This window comes from Mesocricetus auratus, unplaced genomic scaffold, assembly GCF_017639785.1.
Source record: "Mesocricetus auratus isolate SY011 unplaced genomic scaffold, BCM_Maur_2.0 Super-Scaffold_100015, whole genome shotgun sequence".
In the NCBI taxonomy this organism is placed as follows: domain Eukaryota; kingdom Metazoa; phylum Chordata; class Mammalia; order Rodentia; family Cricetidae; genus Mesocricetus; species Mesocricetus auratus.
This window is the reverse complement of record NW_024429198.1, coordinates 65,544,742-65,566,460: the sequence shown is the minus strand read 5'-3', so window position 1 is coordinate 65,566,460 and position 21,719 is coordinate 65,544,742. Positions and strand designations below refer to the sequence as shown.

The 21,719-nt window shown below is 46.0% G+C and overlaps 1 protein-coding gene across 3 annotated transcripts in view; it reads right to left on the bottom strand.

The window, feature by feature from the left end:
- Cystm1 (cysteine rich transmembrane module containing 1) overlaps positions 1-21,719 on the bottom strand; it is a 58,849-nt gene that overhangs the window by 11,655 nt on the left and 25,475 nt on the right. The window lies entirely within an intron of this gene.

The window sequence follows — 21,719 nt, the reverse complement described above, 5'->3', positions numbered from 1 at the left end:
CCATTTAATCCTCACAAGCATTCGATTACTGTCGTCATGGTGATACTCCCATACACCTTTTTGGGAGGCATGGCACGTCTGGGAAGGGGAGTTTGTAGGGACAGGATACAACTGCTTTGACTAATAAAACAAACAAACAAAAAACTAGTAGCTAGAATTCAGCCTAGCATCCAGTCAGCTAAAGGAAGACAGGGCATAGAATAGGTAAGTATAGAATACCAACCTTTAAAGAGAACTAAGGTCTTCATGTGGCCAAGGGTGTAGAAAGCGAGGGATATAGTAATGCTTTTATATTATTTATATGGAAAGGGTTATCCATGCTAATCCACAGCACCTTCTTACTGTTCCCCACTTAACCCCAAGCACATCACTCATTTGCTCAAGAACACCTAGGCTCCCCATCACAGCTCTTTGTCCTTTGCTGACCGAAATGTTCAGCCTGGATCCTACGGCTATGTAGGGCCTCAGATACCTCAGAGCCAAGTGCCCTTCCTTGTACTTGAAAGACCTGGATCTGACCTATCTGTCCCCAAGGCAGGCTGCTGACCAGCATGACAAGAGCACAGCTCCTTAGTGATCACAGAAAGCAGGACCAGTTAAGAGTCAGGGAACCTAACTCTTGCAGTATAAAAGAAAGTGCCAGGTGGGAATAATTCAGAGAAATGTGAAGTTCGTGTGATAAACTTGTTTCCAGTTGTGGAACTCTGCAGAGCGCTGGTCTTTGAAAGCCAGGGGAAGGGGACTGCTCTGAGGCAGCCAGTGCTGGGGGTTTATTTCAGAGATTACAGGCAAAGTCTGCCAGATGGGCCGGCATGGCTCACAGCTGTCCTGCAATGTGCGTGTTAGCACATTCTCCAAGGCCCAGCCCAGCTCTATGAGCATAGGTCTAAAACAGTGTATCCCAGGCCCCAGCTTGCAGTATGCAAAAAGGCAGCCCCCTAACTATGTTTTCAGGGTTCCTCTGGAGCCTGAGGTAACAGTAAGAAACAGTAAGTATGGAAGGATCAATAGGTTCTGCCAAGGCTGGTAATGGAAGTTCAGATAAAAACAGAGGAGGGGTTGGAATGATGGTGGTTAAGGGCCTGGTCACTCTTCCAGAGGACCCAGGTTCAATTCCCAGCACCCACCTGACAGCTCATAACTGTCTGTAACTCCAGTTCCAGAAATCTGACACCTTTATCCAATACACATGAAGTTACAAATCACTAAAAGAAAGGAATGAACTCCCTTAGGGCTGGGCATGGTGGCATACTTGCTCATTTGAGGTCAGCCTGGTCTACATAGTGAGTTCCAGGACAATCAAAGCTACACGACACTCTGTCCCAAAAGCAAAACAAAAACCAAAACAAAAATGAACTCTCTGGCTTACCTTTAAAATAGTTCAGAAGACCCTCCTCATTCCCAAGAGGGTCCTGCCCAGTGTGACAAGCCATGCTGGGTTTCACTGCTCTATTTGTGTCGTATCTGACCCTTTAGTCCAATCATTGCTATATGGCTGACTGTGCAGTATCTCCATAAAGCCTTCAAAAGGGTAGAGCTTGGGGCTTCTGGGTAGCCCTAAACTCATGGCACTTCCTGGAAGTGTCAGACCCCGAGGGGCACAGAAGTGCCACTTTCTGCACTCTTGTATGTCCTACAGCTCTTCATCCACGTCTTCTGTACTGGCTTTTATAATAAATCAGCAAACAGAAGTGTTCCCTGAGCCACTAAAGCAAACAAACAAACTAGAGGAAGGGTTGTGGCGCTCTTGCTAATAGCAAACTGATCGGAACAAAAGGCAAAGCAAAAAGACCAAGACAGGAATCTAGAAGGAGGGGCACACTTAGAGACTGAGCCTTCAACCTATGGGATCTGATGCCATTCTGGGTGGACAACTTGAGAAGCAGATCAGGGATGCCCGGCTGGGGTATGATGCTACAGACCAGAGGTTTGCTTGTTTGGTGGGAGACACACCCATGTTGTCAGAGGTCACAGAAGTCTGTATTGATGGGTGATAAGGAACATATGGGAAAGGGTGCTTTGGTTTTCCTGGGTATCCTAAAGGGATGTTGTGTTGGTTGTTTTTGTCAACTTGACACAAGTTAGAGTCATCCAGGAAAAGGAGGCCTCAGTTGAGGAATTGCCTGGACTGTTGGCAAGTCTGTGGGGCGTTTTCTTCACTGGTGATTGATGGGGGGGGACAGCCCACTGTGGGTGGTGCCCTTCCTGGCCAGGTGGTCCTGGGATGGGTAAGAAAGCAGATTGAGTGAGTCATAGGGAACAAGGCAGGTGGAGTAGCATTACCCTAGGGCCTCTGCTGGAGTTCCTGCTTTGGCTTCCCTCAGTGACAGAGTGCGGTGAGGATGTGGAAGACGAGCCCTTCCTTTCCTTACTCGGCTGCATTTGATCATGGTCTTTACCACAACAATAGAAAGCAAATCGTAAGCCTCAAGACATCATGTCTCAATTTTGTGGGAGACACTACATTCAGAATTTCAAAATAGTGAATTTAATAAAACATCAACATCAATTTAGATATACAATCATCTACTTGCTAGCCAAGTCACCTTGGGCAGGTGACAATCTCTCTTAGCCTTGGTTTCCTCTGCTGTAGAAGAGAACGATATTGGGAGTCTGCAGCCCAGAGCGTTGGCGGACAGCTTGAGAGGCCATGAATGTCAGAGCAGTGCTAGCATACTGTGAATCGCTCGGTAAACATCGCTGAGTTATCACTGTTATTCACATGACTACCAGCTTTCAGGCAGGTCCCCTCCTGGGATGACAGGCAAGTGCCACCATGCCAGGCAAGACGCAGATCTAGATAAGAATAAAAAGGGGATCCCATGGACTCTGGGGAGATGCTTCTGATGGCAACAGGAGGTCAGGACAAAGCCATATGCTGTTCCAGAAGCAAGGGGCCCTGTGTAAGTAGGAAAGGACAGCTCCCCTGTGAGGGAAGCCTGTGCTCCTGTGAGGGTTAGCCTGTGCTCCTGTGAGGGTTAGCCTGTGCTCCTGTGAGGGAAGCCTGTGCTCCTGTGAGGGTTAGCCTGTGCTCCCGTGTGAGGGAAGCCTGTGCTCCTGTGTGAGGGAAGTCTGTGCTCCCGTGTGAGGGAAGCCTGTGCTCCTGTGATGGAAGCCTGTGCTCCCGTGTGAGGGAAGCCTGTGCTCCTGTGAGGGAAGAGGAAATGAAGGTCAGTGCTGGTAGATCCGAGGGAGAAGAATGGAAGAACCTTAGCTTGGGGTAACCTTGAAATCAAGGTCTTGCCTGTGTATCTCCCCTCATTCCAACTCACACACATCTCCATACAGTCCCTGTCAGTTTTCCTTTGGCCTCGATAAAACTGGAGTCCACGTCACACCTTTGGGAAGCCCAGTTCTAAGAAGCCCAGGCAAGGCCCAGTCAGAGTACTTCCAAGGGCAGCGGAGGGAATCTTATACAATGAGCCTGAAACTCAGGAACCACTGGGAGGGAGGCATGGGGGCTACAGCCCAGGGACATACTGACAAGTCTATACCCAGTAAAAACGCCTCACCCACTGAAGGTCTGGATATCCTGCACACCCCAGCAGGAACCCTGCTCCTCCCTGGGTTTCACCTGCACCTGCCTAGACTACCTATTAGGCCTCAGCCTTTCAAAGATCCAGAAGGGGCAGTAACACCTGTGAGCAAACATTCCAATCACCTCCAGGAATAGGTTGGGCTGCATACCCTTTGAATAACTCTTCTTTCTCCTCTCCATGTCAAAGGAATGGATGACCTGCAGGGCTCAGGGCAGAAAGTACCCCACTCTCAGTCAGCTCCCAAACCAGCTGCCCGATTCATTAGCTGGCTCTGCCCAAGTTGATGCCTAAGACTCAGTTCAAAGCCAGGTCACCTTGTGAAAATACCCTTCTTACCCTCTGCCCCTGTGAGACCTCTGGTCCTGAGAGATCATCCTCGAGCATTCAAGACAACAGCAGGGCATAATCCAGGTCACAGCCCTAGTATGTCCCTTATCTAGCTCAGGCCTAACCCCTTCCTTCAGGTTCCAGTTCAGCCCTGCTCCTAACTTGGATTGTCCTTGTCACCTCTCAGAACTGAGTTTGGTGCTTTGTAATGAGTACCCAAGATTAGACTGTCTTGTTAACAAAATACCACCTGGTTATTCTCCCTCTGTCCCAGCAGCCATGTGCAAAGTGTTGGGAAGGAGGCTCCTCTGCTTGGCACAGTCTAGGATCTGGCAGCTCCCAGAGGAGCCTTTCTCCCTGGGAGGAGCCTTCCCCCTGGAGAACCCTTCCCCCTGGGAGGAGTCTCCAGCCCTTTCAAGGCTCTCTGGGACCTGAGACTCCAGCAAGCACTCTCACTTGCAATCATGCAAAACCACCCTCATCAGCTGAGCACTGAGGCAGAGAGGGCTCAAGTAACATTCAGATGAGAGGGGACCTAACTCCAGGCCATCCAAGCTTGCATAGCATGTTTGCAGGAACACACTAAGCTGGAGTAACGCAGACTATAGCTGGCAATGCTTTCTTTGCCATCAGAACACAAGAACACAGGACTAGTCTGAATTCCTTGTCACACACTGCCCCCATAGGGCCTGAGATCCAGGGAACGGTGGCAGTGACAGAGGCTAACAGAATCTCTGTGCCATTTACATGGGCTGCATGGCCCACAATCTAGGTTCCTTACCTCTTGACCGTGGCTATGCAAAAGAAATCTGAGTGGCTCATCTGTGGGTCTACAGAATTTAAAAGTAACACAGAAAACACCATTAAGATCACAGCTTCACACAACAAGCTATCTCCATTTTCAGTAGTAATTCCAGGCAAATACAGAGGGACACATGCCTAGGAAGCCTTATCCATGACAGGACAGTTGTAGCCATATAAAGCCCACTCCCATGCAGGTGTGTCATTAGCCAGTGCAACCAGTCCAGTGGCAATCCCCCATGTCAAAGAACTTCACAAGTGAACCAAATTTTCCTAGGGGACATCTACATGTGATTCTACAATCCTCTATGTTCTCTAAGAACCAGCTGAAACAAAAGCAGACGATTAGAGCCATCAAACTGGGGCCTACTCAAAGCTGCCATCAGTAAAGACAAGAGTCCTCAGGCGTCAGCAGCTCGTGGATTCAAGTCCTAGTCCTAAAATGGAGCTGTTTCTAGGGACAAGCCCAAAACACAAGCAGGGTTCTGTCTAGCCTGAGGCTGCCCACTGAATGTCAAGGGCACCCCCGCAGTTGCAAGGAAATCACCAACTCAAGAGCTCTCCATGGAAGGTGATATGTCCAACTACAGCTGGAGCCTGTTAGGAAAGCTGATCAAGTATCAAATGCAGTGTGACGCTGAGGTGAGCACTCATTGGGTATGCTGCAGTCTAAATTTAGAAGGCGAGTAACGCTGGCTTTTAGTCTGAAAGTCAAGCTCTCAGTAGAGAAACTACTCATAGCAACTAATCTTTAAGGACATCTTGCTTTAATATCTGCATCCAAAACAATTGAATACAAGGACCTGAACAAATATTGTATACCCATGATCATTATTTACACTATTTGAAATTACTTACAATGGCTTAAAGGAGAACACAACTTAGTATCCACCATGAATGAATAAACTAAATGTGGAATATATCTTCGATGGAACTATTATTCAGCCTCAAAAAGGAAGAAAATTTGGCACATGCTGTAACATGAATAAATCCTAAAGACACACTGCATGAGATCAACCAGTCACAAAAGGGCAGATACTTTATGAGTCTATGATTTCATTTATCTGAAATACATAGAGTAGTCAAATCCATAGGCAAAAAGTAGAATGGGGTTGTCAGGGGCAGGACAAAGGAGAATATTGGGATTTATCTATTATTCAAGTTTGGAAAGAAGAGTTTTGTAGACAATGACTGACCAACCATGCCAATGCACCTAACGTTAGCCAAAGAGCTATGTCCTTAGACAAGGTCAAAAGAGCAGATTTTATGTTATAAATATTCAACTACACATCTTTTCAAGGATCCTAAGTAGGATCAGACCTACATTCTTTAGTCTTCTACTGATTCATGAGGCATCCAGGGCTCTTCAGCATTCAGGAAGTCAGGACACCATAGTTTACCACGTAGTTCACAATGGCGAAATCCTGGTGGTACAGGGTCACTCTATCCCAGCATCAGCTTGGACTCTCCTCTGTCCTGTACTCCCCTGTGGCTAGCCTGGACTCCAATTAGCCAGAGGCAAGTCATGGCTACAAAAACAAAAAACAAAAAACAAAAACAAAAAAAGCCCAAGTCTGCTCTGCCTGCTTCCGTGTCTGCCTGTTCTGCTTGTCGATTCTCCCAGATTTCTCCCCCAAGCACCTCCTAGTGCTCCAGGGGAAACCAGCTGTCGTTGCTACCACTTGGTTCAGTCTCTTCCTCAGATGCCCACTTTTCTTCTGACACAGGCAACCCTTGAGGGCAGTCTAGAAAAAGAAGACACTGTCTAACTGAGGGAGTTTACAGGACACTTGGAGAGAAGAAATGAAGACGCCATACACAGGTACATGCTTGGAGGTAAAGGCAGAATCAACAGAAACACAACTGAAATTCAGAGTCAGGAAAGGGTCCTCTCATAATGTGCTGAGGTGGGGTGGATGTCAATCCTGTAATCACTTTTTATTGGCCCTCGTGGTTTGGTGGTCCCATCCTCCCGGCATGGAATGGTGGTGAGGGTGGTTAACACGTGTCCGTTTTTTATACAGCAGCAGGAAAGATGCTTGGAACCACAGAACTATGGGAATGGGGGTGGGGAGGGAGGAAGGAGGAGAACAGAAACCTACAGTGACTTGGCAAGCCAGGCCTGGTGGCTGGGGAGGAAGACTGCCCAACTCAAGGCCAGCTTAAACTTGAGACTTTTAGATTAGCCTGGCAACTTTGTGAGACGCTGTCTCAAAAATTTTTTAAAAACTATAAATGTTTTAAAAGGACTGGAGATGTAGCCTAGTGGCAGAGTTTACCCATCCTCTAATGTGGGTGGCCCTGAAAATAAGACTGTTACAATGATTCTAGAGAGCTAAACAGAAATCAGAGAAACGGTTTTCTTGGGTTTTAGGTCTTGGGTTACAGGAAAAGGGCAAATGGAGAGGTTACTTTAAGGGGAGCTAGCACTTTGGAACCTGACCAAATGGGCAGAGATCACCACAGAGGAAACTGTGGCTCTTACCTGCTGGAGTCCAGGCACAGAAAGGCACAGGCAGTGGTTATCAGCAATGTCAGCCTGACTCATATGCAGGGCCAGCCCCAGCAGTCTCATTCAAACAGTATCTGCCACATTCTCCAGGAGAGCAAACACAACCATATCATTTCTACTCAACACAAAGCATGTTTTATCTTAGGCATACAGACCACAACTGGCTTCTACCCGGAACAGATTTCCAGGTTACTAATTAACAGCTCCCACAGATGTATTTATGCAAAAACACCCTAGGCTGTTTTCTTCCTTGACCAGCAGACATAATTATATGACAGTAAAAATAGCTGTTTTCTCCTAAATGCAGTCAGAGTCCTGGACACAGTGAGTCCTGAGGTCAATAATGGGACAGGAGGACATTGTCAATGAATATGATGAGATGGTACAGACCTCACTGGTAAGAACTGACTGGTCCATGCCTCACCTCTTGGTAATGAGCCCAGAGCTAGAGAAACAAAGGTTATCCTTGCACATCTGGAAATAACTGTGCAAAGAGCTCTGTTAGTCACAATGCTATCTTTCTGAAACACTGTGACAAGCCAATATTCACCTGAAAGTCAATGACAAAGGGTCCTGAAAAACCACTCCCTTGCTCACACAGACACACTGTTTGTCAAAGGAGAGACCCAAGCATTTCCCAGTGGAGAAAGGGAGACAGAGGCGGTGCTGGGCTTTATGACTGAAACTCTGCAAGTATTTAGAGAAACACCTCCTCCCATGACTGACACTATCAGTCTGGCCAGCTTGTCACTAAGGCAGTCAAAGGAGTCACCACCACATTCCCACTGAAACAGGCTACCAATCTTTGCCATATAACCCTGAGGTGGTTTGGCTTTGGAGGGGAAGCAGGTAGGTGTACATGAAGTCTCTGCTCTGCCAGGAAGGCTAGGACACATTTGATTTCTCACAAACTAGTGAAGAGAGCTCGGCTGCTCAAAGCAGTAGGTTCATTTACAGTCCCGCCCATCTGGTTTAGGGAAACTGGAGACAGAACAAAAGCATTCTCAGGGAACTCGGAAGTTCACTATGCCACACACCCTAGGGCATATACTTGGACATTCTGCAGCCTTCTACCATCTGCCTGCACAGCAGACCAGTATCTCACCTGGCAACCAGCCCTACCAAGGAACACAGTGCAGAGAAAAGAGAGACAACCTAGAGCTGGACATCCCACAGCCAGCCTAAGGCTACTCTGAAGAAGCAGCAGTTTCTCCCAGCTTTAGTTTCCTATCTATAAGACACACAGTTCCCTCACTGAGTTAATCCGCACAGGCCAGTGTCCAGTACACATAAGGTGTTCAGTGCACATTAGCCGCTATTGTTACTCCCCAGACACCCAAAGGAAGAAAGGCAGAGGTCCCAGTGACTGGGGCATCTGGAAGCACCATGGGCATTAATGGAATAACTTGTTACTGATGAACCAGCAAGAGACAAGGAAATGGGTAGAAGAGGTACCAGTGCCAGGTAGCTGGGTGACAATCCTGAAAGGCCAGGAGTGCTGCCTCCCAACAAATACAATTCACAACCACACACAGTCACCCTTAGTACTGACACCCACAGTACCAGAAGGCTGGGGGCTAGCTGACATCAATAACCCTTCTAGTACTCCTACCCTCATCACTAAAGGGGGAAATGATCACATTTAGGAATCCCTTTTGACCTTCAAGAAGAGCCCTGGTGAGCCTCCAGCTGGATAAAACTGCTCAGGTCTTCAATGTTTATCACTCTTTGCCCTTAACCTACCATAGCGAATTCAGAAGACACCAAATGAATAAATGAATAAGCAATTTGCCTTGTGCCTGTTATGCCACTGGAATAGCTGCTATTCAAGCCTCACTTGGAAGCAAGCTGCAGGTATATATTTAGCTGGTTGCTCTCTGAAGAACTATAAATGTTAGTAAGAAAAAGCACCAAAACCAACCAGTCACTTTTTTTTTTATTTTTTTGAGACAAGGTCTCATCATATAATCCAGGCTAGGCTCAAACTCACAATCCCTGTGCTTTAGCCTCTAGAATGGAGCTCAGAGCAGTGGTGGTGCTGTTGGCCATGGAGAGCAGGCCCTGAGCAACAGAATGCACCTTCCCACAGGGACCTTTTTGAAACCTTTCCTTCAGGTCAACAGCCCCCAAATAGTCTGCCCCAGCTCTAGGAAACTCATGGTTACTCAAAGGCCCACAGAGGGTCTTGGAAAGAAATTTTTGGGGGACTCTAGAGTAAGGTAAAGGAACCATAGTCCTTCACAGATGACCTTGATACATATGGTACATGATACAATCGAAAAGTCACTGCTCATTTAAGAACTCACAATACAATCTTTGGGGGTGTAGTTTGTTTTTTTTGAAACAGGGCTGACCTGTAACTCACTATCACTATGTAGACCAGGCTGGCCTCTTAACTATCAAAGATCTACCTGCCTCTGCTTCCCAAGTATCCAAGTGGTGGGGTTAAAGGTGTGTGCCACCATGCCTGGCCTTCATAATTCAACCTTAACCTTACACTGCCTCTAAGCTGAGCAAGTGCTTGAGAACTGGTGATGTGGCTCTGTGGTAAGCATGTACGAGATCCTGGGTTCTATCTTCAAAGTTCAGAGAGAATCTAGATACTATAAAAATAAAATCAAACAGTCTTCGTGTGCCTATAGCACAAAGAGGGATGCTCTCTCAGCCTGGACTCTTAGGGGAGTGCCTGGACCCTACCCAGAGTAAAATGACAGACTCTGATATCCCCTATGTGGAAGGATTTGGCAATAGGGTGGGAGGGTGGGGGGAAAGGGGAGTGGGGGAGGAGGGGAGGGAGAGGGAACTGGGATTGACATGTAAAACAAGCTATTTAAAATAAAAAAATTAAAAATCAAATCAAATCAAATCAAAGATAAAGAGATTCTACCTTAGATGGCTCAGTGATTTATTATCACTGTTTGCTTGTGCAGAGGACCAGAGTTCAACTCCCAGCATCCACAAGGCGGCTCACAACCATCTGTAACGGTTCCAGGGGATCTGATGCCTTCTTCTGGCCTCCACGGGCACCAAGCATGTACATATTGCACATACATACATGCAGGCAAAACATCCATTTGCATAAAATAAAAATAAACATTAAAAAAAAACTTTTTCTAGGCTGCTCCTGTAGTCTCTGAGAAGGGATGTCTTGGTTAAAGGGGAAAAGTCTGATGCCTAGGATCCCAACAACTATACCCCAAGAACAGGAAATTATGAGAACATGTGCAATCTGCTCTTGCTCCATGCTTTAAAAAGCTCCTAATGTCTAAAATGCCAAGAGTGAGTCAGACCCACACTAGGAGGGGGATCTTTTCCAATCAGTATCCCAGTCTCAATGCATAAGACAACTCCCCACATCAGGGAAGCAAAAAGAGGCAAGCACTATTGGCCTCTCAAAACTCAAGGGTGGCAGCTTTGATAGCACAGAGCAGCAGGCTTCCTGGTACAAACAGGAAAGACTTATCCTAAGAGCTGACAGGAAAATATTCCCTGGAGAGAAGACCTACTCTTCCTGGGAGCCTAGGCAAAACAAGAGGATAAGGGCAGTGACTTGAATACTGCCAGGGTCCATTCACTGGGTCTGTTTCTGTGAACCCCAGGTCCCTGCCAGTTTCTCCGCTTAGCTTGGGTGGGAGGTAGGCCTTGTCAGTTCTGTATGCCCAAAGTCCAGCTCTTATAAACACAAGCTCACTGGATTTAGGCTATGCTTAGTACACTTGGCATAGTCTACTTTAAGTCAAATGCAGTCCTCTTAGGATGATCATAAAGCTCATATGAGATATTCCTTGAGAAGCAGTTAGTACAGCATCTAGCACTAAATAGAAGAAAAATCATGGCTGCTATTGTTCTTATTCTTTCTAAATTAGCCAAGGGTTAAAAGGAAAAGCAATCTTTCTGTAGTGCTTTTTGTACACTGATTTGAGATTTAAAAACAAGAACAAGAACAACTGGTCTTGGGAAATGGCTGAGTCATTAAGGTGCTTGCTGTGCAAACATTAAGGATGTGAATTCAGAGCTCCAAGACCCACATAAAAAGCTAGTCATGATGGTATATGCCTATACCCAGCACTTGGGGATGGTGGTGAGTAGACAGATCCTATGGGCTTGCTGGCCAGCCAGTCTAGCAGAAACAGTGAACTCTAGTTTCAGTAAGAGATCCTGTTTCAAATAATAACACAGAGAAACAACAGGAGAGGACACCCCAATATCAACATCACAAGTGAGGCACATAGTAGGTTGGGGTGGAATCAGCAGACTGAGGCTGCTGATGGAGACCTCAGTATAAACTGGCACCCACTCCTGAAGGCTCACATTCTCAAGGGCCAAGACACAGCCAATGTCAGCCTTGACAATTTAAAATGGAAACAGAAACAAGAACATCACAACACTGAGACCACTTTAGCGGAGTACAGGATTAGATTCAAATATATCCCCTGTATGGAGATCGTGTATTAGATGAATTTCAAAAAGGCTGCATGCTCAGCCAGTAAAGCCTGCTGCCAAGCCTGACAGTTCAATTCCTGGGACTCACATGGTGGAATCGAGTCCATGCAGGTCACAGGCTCTTCCCCAATTCAGGAAGACACAACTGTGTAACTTTTAAAGTTATTTTACATGATTTGTTTTTACTGTTTTTAACTATGTGCATCTGTGTGTCTGTGTGTGAGTATGCATGTACTTGTGAGTGCTGAGCCCATGGAGACTAGAAGTATCTCATGTCCCTAGAGCTGGGGTTACAGGAGGTTGGAGCCACCATATATGGGTGCTGGGAACAGAACTCAGTCCTCTTAACCACTGAGTCATCTCTCCAGCTGCCACATTTTTTTTTTAAAGTGGCCAGGTTTCTTGGTATAAGGACCCAGGCCTAACCAGAAGTAGAAGTCCTGGGTGTTAGGAGAGCTAACTAAGCTGGGTTTTGGAAGAAACCAGCTCTTCTGGGCACAGATGAGTCTGAATTCGGCCTTCACACCGCTACTGCCTGCCAGGCTGAGTCCTCACACAAGAGTGCAGACACCAATCCTGGCCGTTCTTTGTCAGTAGTCTAATGAGAACCATCCTGTGTAGAGCATCTCAACTCTGGGGAGCCACGATACTGGTGGAGTGCAGACTTTGAAAAAGGCATTATTTCCTGGAGAGCCAGTTTCCTGAAAGTGACTTCCATGAAAACCCAAGGGAAACTTCAGTTGTAAAGAGGTCTTCCTCGGGTTTCCGATATGGCTAACCACGCTGACCACGGGGCGGATGGTGCTAGGTGGCTTTGGGCATTGTGCCACATGGGCAGCTGGTGTGACAAGAGCCACATTGCTCTGTGCAAGCTCCGGAGCCTAGGCCCTTGCAGCGCAGCTCATGTCTTATTGCTATGCAGAAGGAAGTATCTAGAAGAGATCCCTGTCATCCCGGTGTCCTCAGAACTAATGACCTGAAGCACTGGTCTTGCTCAGTGGAGTGAAGATTGTAAAGAGAAATTCCAACAGTGTGTGCTCAGCCCGTCTTTCTGAGACTGACCCACTCACTCCATCTCACCCACAGCTTAAACTTCCTTAGTGGTTTTTTCCTTGCCCACCAAACCAGTGTCCTCATTATTTCTACTGGCCTAAAAACAACAAAACTCTGCGAAAAGTGGAGGATATGTGAGCAATGAGGTAAAGTAATATTTGAACAGACATTTGAACCCAGGTTGTATGTGGGTAAAGGGAGGCTAGGAATGCAATGAGAAAACTGGTCTCAACAGCCCAAGCCTGCTTTCAGCCAGCAGACACTGGATTATACCCACCAGCTAGCCAAGGAAAAGGAATCTGCAAAGAGCAGTTGTGTTTTCATACTTCATTACCTCCGAGTGCTGGGCAAACCAAACCCTTCAAAGAAACAGAGTATCACGTATAAAGTACAGGACCAAGTACAGCAGGTCTCTGTTCCCCTGAAGAAGGGGAAAGAGGCCATCTTTAGTAGGCTGTAGTCTCCTGGTGTCCTCATAGATAGACTGTCTTTTTTTGTGTTTAAGATTGGATTTCTCTGTGTAGCTCTGGCTGTCCTGGTACTCTCTGTAGACCAGGGTAACCACAAACTCCAGAGATCTACCTGCCTCTGCCTCCTAAGTGCCGGGATTAAAGCCACTTGCTTCACGATTGGCTAGACTGTCTTTACATAACCTACAGGTCCATGAGACTTAACGCAATTACCCAGGAGACCACCCTGAAAGTGCTGAGCCTAGCTGGTCCCTAGGAGACTCCTGATGGCCATTTTCACCAGCCTTTGTCAAGTTGTCCACTGAGTGACACCAAGGAGAACTCACCAACAAGTCTTTTACAAATAACAGTATGTGCTATGGCTAACACTGTATTTAAAGGCTATTCCTTTCATGCAAAAGGGCCTAAAAGTTAAGAAAACAGCTTGAAATTAGACAGATATGGGTTCCAAATCTGGTTCAGCTAGCTACTATTTCAACACACTGTAGGAAACTCATTTTATTTTCTCTTTCAGGCCCAGGAAGATAATGTTCACCAAGCACTCGAATAAGATCTGATTAGACACAGTAACATTTGTGATTAGCCCTGAATTGAAATGCAAATAGCTGGCATCTGCTGAAAGAGTGGTGGTTCCAAGGTATATATTTTTTAACCTTAAAATTTACTTATTTGTATGTGGGTAGACGGGGGACCTTGAGGGAGCTGGTTCTCTCCTTCTACCATATGATCCTGGGACTCGAACTCAGGTCATCAGGCTTGGTGCTAGATACATTTACTCACTGAGCCATCTCCCCCATATATATGTATATACATTACTTTGTATATAGGAGGTCACATGATACATGAAAGCAAGTCAGACTTTTGACCAGAGACCTGAGGAACCACAACAAGACCTTATAGCTTCTATAAGTCCCTGGTCTCACATGGATATTGCTATATGCCCTGAAGGACTGTTAAGTAATGAGAAATTAATCCAGGGACTGCACTAGGTGCTCAGTGAAGTGGACATTGCCAAGGAGCCCAGGCTCCCGATTCAGATGGCTGGCATTGAATCTCAGCTCTACCAGATCTTTGCTGCCCAGGGACGCACTGGCCTTTACACGTCTACCTCTCCATATGGCAGCAATAACACAAAGGCTTACCTCAGAGAGTTGTCCTTAGGACTAAATGAGTTCACATATAAAAGTGCCCAACATACGTAACTAGTCAACAAATATTTGCTCTATTATTTAGCTAGTATTTATTCTTTAATAAAAGAACTACTTAATGTTTAATATTAAAAATGAAACAAGAACAGGGCCTGAAACTCTTTGTTCTAATGGCATTAATAATGGAATTGATAACATCCAGCTCTCTAACTCCAGACTACAAAGAAATTCATAAATAAAGCTTGTCTAAACCAGAAGTTCTACATAATTCCAAATTCCACCAGCAGGCCAGCAAGACGTGTCCTGTGTTTTCAGGGGCTGACAAAGCAGGTTAGGAAAGCCTTTTCCTTCCCTGGCTCAAAGGCAATGATCCACCCTAATTTTTAATGATTCAGACGCTACAGTGGTTCTCCAGGGAAGGTGATGCAGACCCCTGGAGAGCATTTGCTAAGATCTGGAGACTTAACTAAAGTGCCTCTGTTGGCAACTAGTAGCTCAGGAATGCTGCCGTACATACGACAATGCTGCAGGAAAACACCCATAAACTATTTCTGGTAGAAGGGTCAATAATGCTGAGAAATCTTGCCCTACAGGAAAGGTGCTTGTAACAAATACACAATGGTGTCCACAATATAATAGTACAGTGTCAGCCAGACACAAAGGACATGTGCATGTAAGCAAGAACTGCCCAGGAAATAACATGAAAAATGAATGGAGATGATGGGGTATCTGGATCACGAGTGGAATGTTTTAAAGTTCCAGGACTATTATTAGTATCTTCTGAGACTGAGAAGAGTGGGAGCCTGAACTCATGGGATATGAATGCCCCCACTGCACCCCTCAGTTCAGATTCCTTAGACATCCATGACTACTGCTGGCATCTTAACAATAATACCCTTGCTCTAGTTTCAGACTGAAAGTAAGGGAAGGGAAGGAAGTGTTCCGTCTTTTCTGCAAAATCAAGCTGGGTTCAACAACCTGAAAAGGCTCTTCCAGTTTCCCTCTGTGCTGTCCTACATAGCTCTAAATTATTCATTCTTTCTCTGTGTATTTTTACTTTTTTTGAGACAGGATCTTTTTATGTAGCCCTGTTTGCCCTAGAACTTGTCATGCAGAGCAAGCTGGCCTCAAACTCAGAGTGTGCCTGCTTCTGCCTCTGCCTACCTAGTGCAGAGATTAAAGGCATGCACCACCATACCCAACTAATTGTTCATTTTTAAATCACCTTCAAATAGTTGCTGGGGAATCCAATGGTCAGTCAAATTGGACAAGATCAACCATGGTGCTTTTAGGTCATAGAAAGTAATTCTTTAACTAAAGACAAGGTTATAAAACTCTGGATGAAGACAGCAGAGTAAAGGACAGAAACCTAACTCCATCTGGGAGGTGGGTACAATCATGTTAAGTTCCAACACCACAGACCCATGGGAAAATGCAAAGCCTTCCCCATCCCTAGGCTCAGAATGACAAAAGCTACTCTCTGGTCTAAGTGTGAATGTTTAGGAAAAATGACCAGTGTATGCAAAAGCTAGCAGCTATGGTTTCTTCCTCCCGGATGCTTACAAAGACTAGCTAACCCCTCCCACTGTGTTGTATATAACAACAACAATGAGGCTCCAGATTGTGTGGTAGTTGGAACCATCATATCAGAGTACACACAGTCCATCTTGTAATTTAAGAAAAGCAGTGCTTGAAAGAAAAGACATCATGTGTCAGGGTTCAAGCAGAGGAGATTTTTATTAGGGAAAGGGATCATAAAGAGGGGAAAGAGGAGGGGGGAGACCAGTCTCCAGGGACAGGAGCAGAGAGGAGAGAGAGAGAGGAGAGAGAGAGAGAGAGAGAGAGAGAGAGAGAGAGAGAGAGAGAGAGAGAGAGAGAGAGAGAGAGAGAGAGAGAGAGAGAGAGAGAGAGAGAGAGAGAGAGAGAGAACAAACAGGGAAAGAAATAGAGAGGAGGAGGAGGTTGGGAGGTGGGCAGGGTATTTTTAAAGGGGAACATAGTGAACATACACAGGTGGTGCTCTCGGTGGCTGCAGTTGAGGGCGTATCCTGTCAAAACCGCAAGAACAGGTCAGTACAGGTGCCTGGATACTAACACATCTGACCCCAGCATTTCTGTACGTATTTCTGTCCTTTCTTCATTTCCTGGATGCCCCAATCAGGATATGAATGCAAAGAAGTCACAGGGACTACCTCTATCCAGCCAGTCAGAGAGGGGTGAAGCAACACAGAGGAAATGGTATTTATAAAAGCTCAGTAGGAGCCGGGTACAGGAGGCAGAGGCAGGCGGATTTCTTGAGTCTGATGTCAACCAGGTCTACAGAGAGTACCAGGACAGGCAGAGCTACACAGAGAAACCCTGTCTCTAAAAATAAGTAAATAAATAAAAAACAAAAAATAAAAACTCAGTGGGAATGGGTGCCTGGTGAGACCAAGGAACAAAAACTGAGCCTGAAGAGCTGGACAGGTCTCAGGCCTTCTGAATTCTGGCTATTATTCTAAGAATAGGAAAGACTTAAGTACTGCATTATATTCAGCTCTGCCCACCTGTCACACAGAAGTCCAAGCAGTGGGTGGAGCCTCCACTTTAAATGGAACGTGGCAAGGAGGTAGGAGAGGGCTTCCTGCTACATCCAGAGCAACAAGTTTCTGAGATGACCATGAGGATGGACTAGGGTCTGAGCCCCTATCAAGTGCCACAAACCCTGGGAAGATCCCATAAGCAAGCTGCCTTCTTTCCAGTTGAGAGGCCAGAGCAATCCATCCTGGTGGCCACCAAGAGTTCCATGGCTCCGCTGGGCGTTGCTGGCGCACGCCTTTAATCCCAGCACTCGGGAGGCAGAGGCAGGCGGATCTCTGTGAGTTCGAGGCCAGCCTGGTCTACAGAGTGAGTTCCAGGACAGCCTCCAAAAGCCACAGAGAAACTCTGTCTCAAAAAACCAAAAAAAAAACAAAAACAAAAACAAAAAACAAAAAAGAGTTCCATGGCTCCATTCTAGCAAATGGATATGTTCAGACCCTGTGACATGCCCAGATGCCATCTTAAGAGATGCTGTCCACGAACCAAGCCCTCTGATTGGGGGGCAATTAGGAGACCTGGGCAGTCTGTGGGGCCTCTAACAGTGGAGCCAGTATTTATCCCTAGTGCACAAATGGACTTTGGGAGCCGATTCCCTATGGAGGGGTACTATTTCAGCCCAGATACACAGAGGAGGGCCTCCCCCAAAGGATGTAACAGACTTTGATGATTCCTCATGGAAGGCCTCACTATTCTTGGGGAGTGGGTAGGGGTAGGTTGGGGGCCAGCAGGGGGGCATGGGAGAATGGGAGGGAGAGGGAAAGGGGGGATTGATATGTAAAATAAGATTGTTTCTAAATAAAAAATTATAAAAAAATAAATTAACCCATTTTTTATGTTTTAAAAAAAGAAAGATGCTGTCCAGGCCTATATAAGACCCAGGGGAACTTTCTTTCCCAAAGGACTCTACTAATATTATCATTTGAACACTGGAACACTTCAAACAAACGTCCCTGGATAGGAGTTAAGAAATAGAAAGGTGGGGGATGGAAAGATGGCTCAGTGGTGAAGAGCACACACTGCTCTTCCTGAGGACCTGAGCTGGAGTCCCAGCAACCCCAGCTCAGAAGGATCTGACACCTCTGACCTCTGTAGGTACTTGCATTCATGTGCACATACCCCTCCACACACACATAATTAAAATAAAAATAAATCTTGAGAGAGAGAGTCTCTTCCTGGACATCCACCCAGCGTGGTAGAGATATGACGGAGGGAAGCTCTAAGGACCCTGAGCATGATAAACTAAGGATCCACTGTAGAGGGTGTTTTGCACAGCAGCCAACTCTTGGTATTGAGAAAGAGACCAGGATGAACTAAGAGGCCTTGTGCCTCCGGTGCTGCTTCCTTCTTGGCCTTTCTAGCTAGGTATCACGTAAGCAACAACCAGAAGAGAGCAAGGCCATACGGTAGACTCACCCTCGGAGACTGGAACAACCTGTGCAAAGGGCCTGTAGTGAGGCCTGGCGAGTGTCCAGGACGGCCCCACTAGAGCAGAGCAAGCAGCGGCTGACAAGAGAGAGCGGTGGCAACCACCAGCTCACAGAGGGCCTTGCTGGGTACCCTGCAAGGACCCTGGCATTCACCTGAGTAAAATGGAAGCTGCTTCAGGGTCTGGGTGGGAAATACACAGCAGGGGTGCAAGCAGAGGGTGGAAGACCAGCTACAGGCTATGATTACAGGAGAGGACTTTGGGACCATCCTCTTTGCCCCAGGCCAGTGGGTCCCGCAGGATAATTGGGGACTAGCAATCAGTCTCCCCTCCCTTTCTTGAGCACTCCCTGCTATTCATTTACAAACCAAAGTTAAACTGCCCACTGATGTGTCATATGCTGTTGAAGTTGCTTTCCTTTTTTTCTTACTAATTAATCAATTTATTTATTTGTTTACTTTTGTTTTTTGAGACAGGGTTTCCCTGTGGCTTTGGAAGCTGTCCTGGAACTAGCTCTTGTAGACCAGGCTGGTCTCGAACTCACAGAGATCTGCCTGCCTCTGCCTCCCAAGTGCTGGGACTAAAGGCATGGATCACCACTGCCCCACACATTCCTTTATTTTTACCATGGGCCTATAAGCCCATTTTTACAGGATAGGAAGCTGGCATCCACAAACTAGATAAATGCTACTTAAGAATACTAAATCAATGTCACTATTCAGTGCCCTTGCTGAGACATTTTGTCACCTGACACCGACCAAAAAAAAAAAGGAAGCACCAGACTGTCCTGGCTGGAGAGCCTTCTCAGGGAACAAAACTGCCTGATCCAAGTTCCTGATGAAAGGAGGCAGGAAATGCTCACCCAATACAGGACAATTAGCCAGCAATGTCAGGAACATCACATTTCTGTCTCTTCTATCCTCACACCAACTGATGAAAGCAGGAGAGACCTCAAGAACGGAGCACATAAAGAGAAATGTGTCTCCATCACCTCCCCACAGTTCTGACTATTATTAGCCAAGAGAAGGCAACCCCAGAAAACACACTCCCAACTCCTTCCCTCTGATTACAAAGGACAGAAATGGGGTCAATGGGAGGTTCCCAACTTAGAAACCTAATTCCAGAGTCAATTGGATTTTATAGCGCCACATGGGCATCCCAAAGGACAGCGCCGTAAGAATTCATTTTAAATCAGTACTTTGTCAGATAACAGTCCTGTCCTAGAAGACTTCATATAAACCGGGTCTTGTGGTTAAATAGCAAGGAAAGGATCTCAGAGAGAGAATGGGGAGGGGCCCAGACACCTAACAAAGTCACAACCAGCTTTGAAACATGTCCATTCACCCAATACATATTTACTGAGTGTATGTATGTGCATGTTAGTTCTGCATGTGCCTACATACCTATGTATTCCACGCACTCACCACTGTTCTAGAAGAGACAAGAGAGAAGAAACTGTCTTATGAGACTTCCAAGTGGAGATGTAGCACAGTCAAAGACCAGGAGTTTAAGAAACTTGCCTGGATTTTAGTATTAGTAAGGCAGTACAAGTCGAATTTATCAGAAGCTAACATACTTCTATTAAGAAACTAATAGCGCAATGGTGGAATATACCTTTAATCTCAGGACTTGTGAAGCAGAGGCAGACATCCACTACCAGGTTGGGTACGTGTTTTCTGACACAAGATTAGAGATACTGTTATGTTCAAATTTTCACTCAAATGTCTCTACTATTGCCTGTTCATAAGAATCCACAACTGTTCAGGAATTTACCTGCTACTACTGGAACTGTTTCCCTTTCCTCCCATTTTGCAAAGTGATGCCATCATCCCCTCCTCAATCAGGAGGAACAGAACGTATGCCAGAGAGCTGTCACTGCTTAGACTAAAAGAGTGGAATGAAGTCAGGTATAGGGGTCCATGCCTGTAATCCTAACACTCAAAAAGGAGAGGCAGGAAGACCAACCTGAGCTATATATACATAGCAAGAGCCTGCCTCAAAGAGTATGGTAGAGAGAAACATTCTGGGATTTTTGAGGGGTAAAAGCACATAACAGACTATTGCACTGTGATTAAATGTGGTTCGGGGAAATCTGGGTGATCTGTACTACTTATGCAAAGTTTACATATATCTGAAATTATTTTAGGATCAAGTTAAATAAGTATTTTGTTTATCTTTAAAGGAAGATTTGGGACCTAACCACCCTGAAGCTGCCCACGGAGGGAGGGAAAGGGAGAGAAAAGCAGGGGGAGAGACACACAGCACCAAGTACTTCACCCAACTATGTTTGATTGGTGACTTATTTAAGGAGTGCTTGTTAAAATGAATCAGAAGTACAAATTTCCACCCAAACTGAGAAGACTGACGGACAGAATGTGGCTGAACTGAATGAAACCTTTAAGGAAACAAAGTCACGCACGCACAGCCAGTGAGAGGAGAGCCCACGGCTGGTGGGGAACACACAAGTATAAGGGCATCTGGGTTCTGACTCAACAAGCCGGCCTCAGAGTCTGCCCCGTGCTTCTCTCCTCTCAGTGTCTTGAAGCAGCTGCACCTCTTCTCTGCAGTGTACGGTAAACCAAGCCAATAGCACGACTTGATCTTGACGCAAAGCCAGCAGCAATGTTTATGAAACTTACTGCAGGACAGAAAGGGCACACTGGTGCCTGGCATGGTGGTGCAGGTCTTTAATGAAGCATCTGGGAGAAAGAGGTCAGGGGATTAATGAGTTCAAAGTCATCCTCAGCTACAAAGTGAGTTGGAGGCTAACCTGGACTACCTTAGACGCTATCCCAAAATAAAGGCAGGAGTTGGTGGGGAGCAAGTACACTGTTATTATGGTCTGTGTCATGCAAAGAAGAGATGAACTAACCTTTCCTGCAAAGTAATCACATGAAGTAATTATAATCTCTAATTGCTCAGATGATGAAAATGTGTACCAAACTTCCACCAGCAGTAAGAAGTCTTCAATTCTGGTGTAACAATATCTGGCTGCCATGCCGGGCCTTGGTGGCGCTCGCCTTTAATCCCAGCACTCAGGAGGCAGAGGCAGGTGGATCTCTGTGAGTTCGAGGCCAGCCTGGTCTACAAAGCAAGTTCCAAGACAGCCTCCAAAGCTACAGAGGAACCCTGTCTCAAAAAACCAAAAAAAAACAAAAAAAATCTGGCTGCCAAACCAGTCTCACACTTGATTCTATGCCGGAATCGTTCATATTTTTGGCTAAGTGTTTCTGTCTCTAGCTTCCTTTTTCTTGGCATTCCTGCTCTTATTTATCTCCCCCATATATCTTAAACATATTCCAGGATTTCCTTCCCTCTATGTTGTAGGAGAGTCTTTGCTCCCAAAAGTCTCTGCTCTCAGATTTCCTTTCTGTTTGGATCACCATCTTTTATCTTGGAAGCTGTCTTTCTCAGGTAGCT